This window comes from Lissotriton vulgaris, chromosome 6 (assembly GCF_964263255.1).
Source record: "Lissotriton vulgaris chromosome 6, aLisVul1.2, whole genome shotgun sequence".
In the NCBI taxonomy this organism is placed as follows: domain Eukaryota; kingdom Metazoa; phylum Chordata; class Amphibia; order Caudata; family Salamandridae; genus Lissotriton; species Lissotriton vulgaris.
In genome coordinates, this window is record NC_141694.1 from 1,852,354,863 (window position 1) to 1,852,359,799 (window position 4,937).

Sequence of the window (4,937 nt, forward strand, 5' to 3'; positions counted from 1 at the left end):
CCTCCACAGGTTGGAAGTGCAACGAAGCGCGGAAGAGGAGAGCCACCCCTCTATGCTTCGTGGAGGCAGAGGACCTGTAGATTAGGGGATATGCCCTATGCTTAAGGCGCAGCTCGTCCTTGCGCGCTAAATGAGTCTCTTGGAGCCCCACAACATCCAGCTGGTGATCAGTCACATATTTCCACACCTTCTGTCGCTTTTGCGGGGAATTCAGTCCCTTAACGTTCCAGGTCCCTATGCTAACAGGCATAATGGAGCGACAAACCAGAACTATCTAGAGACACCTTATCAGGCCCCCCTCCCGCGCACGGAAGTCCCTCAGCCGCAGGCAATACAGCGAAGTGTCCCAAGACTCCCCCCCGACACCGCCAACCCGACAATGACTCGTCTGCAACTTTAGCAAGAACCACCCCCACCTCATGCCCGCCACATCCACCCTCACACATTCCAACAGCACTCTCCACAGCTCGTCCGTGTCACCACCACTGGCCCCCCCTTCCCCCTCAACTCCCCAATCCGTCCCCACAAACCCCCCCCCAGAAGAACCCAAACACAATACCGTATCAAACAAACCAAGCATGGAGGAAGGACCGAGCCTCCTGTGAAGATGACAGTCAAAAAGGTCCATGAAGTCCTCTAGGGGCCGGAGGGGAAACACCTGTCGGCGCATCCCAAAGACCTCATACCGGGGTGTCTTCCCACAAAGTACAAATGAACCCACGGTACCTGCACGGTAATGTCCCTCCGGCGCCAGTCAGATCACACTCCACAGATCACGCCACCCCGGAATCAAGCTGGGAGGCCGCCAGAGTGGCGGAGGCAACAGAGGCCACCGCCATGTCTCTTTCTTGAAGGCTGGTAGCCCTATCTGGCATCCTCCTCTCTACCTCTCCACCCACTCTGTGCCAGGAGGGGGACCTCCGCCGTCCCCTCGCAGAAGGGCTCCCACCGCCAGGCGGAGACTCCGCTTCGTCGATGCCCAGGAGATCCTTTGCCACCTGGAGGGACCTGATCTGCTCCAGCCTGTTTTGCCATCTGAATATGATGCGGCCCCAGGAATAGGCGATGTTGCGCTCCCTCAAGAATGCAGTCACAGGTCGGAACTCGCGGCGCTTCCGCAGAGTGGTAGCTGCCAAGTCCTGATATAATTGAGGTTGATGACCCCGAAACTGCAGCGATGGAGTCTCTCGCGCCTTCCGCAGAATGCGCTCCTTCAACTGAAAATCATGGATACAGACCAGGATGTCCGGTGGAGGGCCCCCTCCACGCCTGGGCAGCCCAACCCTATGCGCCCTGTCCATCTTGATCTCGCTAACGTCGTCGCCCAAAATCTGTAGGAACAGTGCTAGGACATAGCCCCTCAGGTCGCCAGACTCCCCGTCCCATGGCACCGATCTAATGCGGATGTTGTTCCGTCTGGAGCGCTTCTCCAGATCTTCCGCATGCGTTTGCAAGTCCAGATTTTGTTCCGTGAGGCGAAGCACATCTTGTTGCAACTGATGCACATCATTCGCCACATTCAGATCATGGTCCTCCAATGTGGCCACCCTCTCACCGACCCCGTCCAGGTCCCTTCTCACCTCTCGAAGGTCTGACGCCAGCTGAGTCCGCAATTCGGAGATGTCTTCCTTGATGGATGCAAAAAGCTCCGTCATGAACGCTTTGGTGGCTGGAGCCTCGTCGTCCCTCGACGCAGACGAGGCACTCGCCCCAGGAGACGGCGGTAGCTGGGAACCCCTGGTTAGGCCATCCTTGCCATTCTTCCGTCTCCGTGGATTGCCCGCCATCTTGAGCCTCCAAGTCGCCGCCAGGCACCCCTAGTGGTCGTGTGCGGCCTCCCCGATAGCCGTAGGGAACTGCAGAGCCAGTTGCTGGACACCAGACGTCACTCCCGGGCCGGACCACCGACTGTGCACCCCACCATCAGACTTCTCCGTGCCCGTCCTCAGTGCCCTTGGGCTGCCTCAGCAAACATCCACCTCTCTCCGCTGTTAGTTCCAGGCCTTCCGTTATCAACCCCCAGCTCTCATCCCACCAGAGTGTAGATGGGCCTGCAAATGAAAAGGCTCCTCGCTGCGTGGTCGGTCCAGACCTCTGCTGGTTGTCTCTATTGATGGGCCCAAATGCGTAGATACGCGCTGTAGCCCTGGCCGCTATCTGCGACAGAGCACTAGGCCACAATTGCGGCGTCCGAGCCCGGCGCCCACGCCGCCGCAGCAGGGGTGTTGTGGCGGCTCCACCACGGCAGCAGCTCCAGCCCGTTACGGGTGCCCCGTGTGCTAAGCCCTCCCAACGCCGCAGTCCGCCTCGAGCCTCTCAAAGATGTCCGCTCCGCTGGGCGAGATGCACCGCCTCCACCTTCCCTCCTTCTCTAATGGCACTGCAAGTTCGAGGGGGTGTGGGGGGGGGGGGGGGGGGGGAATGGAAGGCTTGCTCTTCTGCTGTGTCCCGGCGCGGGACCGGGCCCCCTGCCCCGGCCGTCTGTATCGGGGGCAGCCCTCGCTCTCCAGGCCGAGGCCTGTGCACTCCTCAGCCCCCTCCAGGCCGCTCACCTCCGCCGACGTTCCGGCTCCTCCGCTCCGCCAGCCCGGGCTCCCCTCCGATGGAACCTCAGTGCCTCAGGTCTCCGCTCCGCTCCGCTGGGCAGGAGAGGGGGGGGGAGACCGCCCCCGATAGCGCCGCCGTCTTTCCCCGGGCTCCGCGACTGCAAGCGAGGCCCGGCCTCCACCTCTTCCCCCCCCTGCCACCGGTCTGCACTTCCGTTCCGGCGACCGCCCCTACTCCAGTCCGGGGTCAACCAGGCCTTTCTCTGCCGCCCGCTCACTCCAGAAGGCTCCGGTGAACGAACGAAGCTCCCCTCGTGTACAGGCGCCGCTCCGCAATTGAAACCTCCAGGCAAGGCGCGGTTCCGGGGGTGCTATACTATGCTTAGCGGGATTCGGCGCCGGAGGGACCGCAAAGCGCGTCTTGCTCCGTTGCCATCTTGGCCACGCCCCTGTTTAATTTATTTTTACATTATATATATGTTATAATTTTAAACATTTTAAAATAATTGGAACTTTTACCTATGTACTTTATTTTACATTATTTTTTTAAACATTTAAAAAAGCAATATTTTTAACAATATCTTTAAAAACTATATATTTTTTTTCTCTATTTTTGTACTTATCATTATGTAGATAGGACTTCGATATTCAGGACAATGATTTTTGTGTCCATATTTTTGTGTTTCGATATTCTAACTGTCGATATTCTGTCAGTGATCCCTCTCAGAGATGGTAAACAGATCGAGACAAGTTTCTAACCATTTGCAGAAGAGACCTTGTGCCACCTCAAGGTGTTGCTGCCATTAATGAACCACTAGGTGTTGACGGCTGGTTTTGTCTGCCCTGGCATTCAAAGATCCTGCCAAGTGGTTCAGCACCTCGACAATTCCTGGATAGTCCAGCCATTTCCAGAGTCGCATGGCCTCCTGCCACAGGGTCCGTTACCTACCCTGCCCTGAAGTCTGGTGTGACTTCAGCACGTGGATAGTGAACCCCAAAGAAGACAGGACAATTGTCATAGTCTGTAGGTGGTTCATACCTGCTTTGGGTGAGCTCCCCTTCAACAGCCAGTTATCGAGGTAGGGGAAGACTGTCACCCATGACCTCCAAAGGAGTGCTGCTACCACTTTTGTGAATCCCCGATGGGTGCAGGTGAGACCAAAGGGGGAGCAAAGTGAACTGAAAATACTCCTCTCCCACCACAAACTGCATGTAATGCCAGTGGGCTGGCAGGATTGGAATATAGAAATAGGCAACTGGCAGGACCAACATTACCATCCATTCTCTAGGGTGGAGGACAGACAAAACCAGGGACACGGTGAGCATTTTGAATTCTCCGCATGGCAGAAGGCATTGAGAGGATGCAGAAATAGAATAAGCCAAAGACCTTAGGGCCAGATGTATGAAGTGTATTCCTGTTCGCAAACGGGCCGATTCGCAGAATCGGCTCGCTTGTTTACGGGAAAAAGCCTTTTGGTATGTATCATTCCAAAAGGCAATCGCAAAATAGGGAATCGCAATTTTTGCGATTACCTATTTTGCGAATGCATTTAGAGAATCGCAACTTGCGATTCTCTAAATGCAATGCAGGAAGCGCTTTTCAAATTGCGACCCTGCTTTAAGGAATCGCAATTTACCATCAACTTCAAGCTGGTTGTAAATTGCAAATCCTTAGAAAAATGCACAATTTTGCATTTTTCTAAGTGCCATGAGGCGCACATACATGCCTAGGACCTGTATGGGCGCCACATGTGCACACATGTATATTTCCGAGGTGCATCAGGGTGGCCTTTTGGCCCCCTTGCACCCTTGAAATTGCATGTGCAATTTGCGAGTACCTATTGGGTACTCGCGAATTGAATAGGTACTCACAAACTACGCATGCAATTCCCATTCATTCCTATGTGCATCTAGGCCCATTTAAATGAATGGGAAGCCATTCCTTATTTGCGACTCGGAAATAAGGAATGTGTAGGAATCGTAAAAAAATGACTGAAACCTACATACATTGCATTTTGCGAATCTATAATTGCGAATCGGTAAAATTCGTGATTATAGACTCTCAAAATCCAATTTTGATACATCTGGCCCTTAGTCTTTCTTGGGTATAAGGAAGTAGTAGGAATAACAACCATGTCCTGCTTATACCACCAGCACCCCCTCAAATGCCCCTTTGGCTAAAAAGGCTTGCACTTTCTTGGAAAAATGGAGAGATGGTCCACCATCAGTCGCTGAGGAAAAAGTGGATGGTGCGGCGAGGAGAGAAAGGGTAAGGCGTACCCCTTGTGAACAATATGTAGGACCTATCGGCATGAACGCTTGCCAGCCAAATAAGAATTGATGGATTCTGCCTTCCACCAGGTGACTGTCCCTGCAAGGGCACGCTAAAAA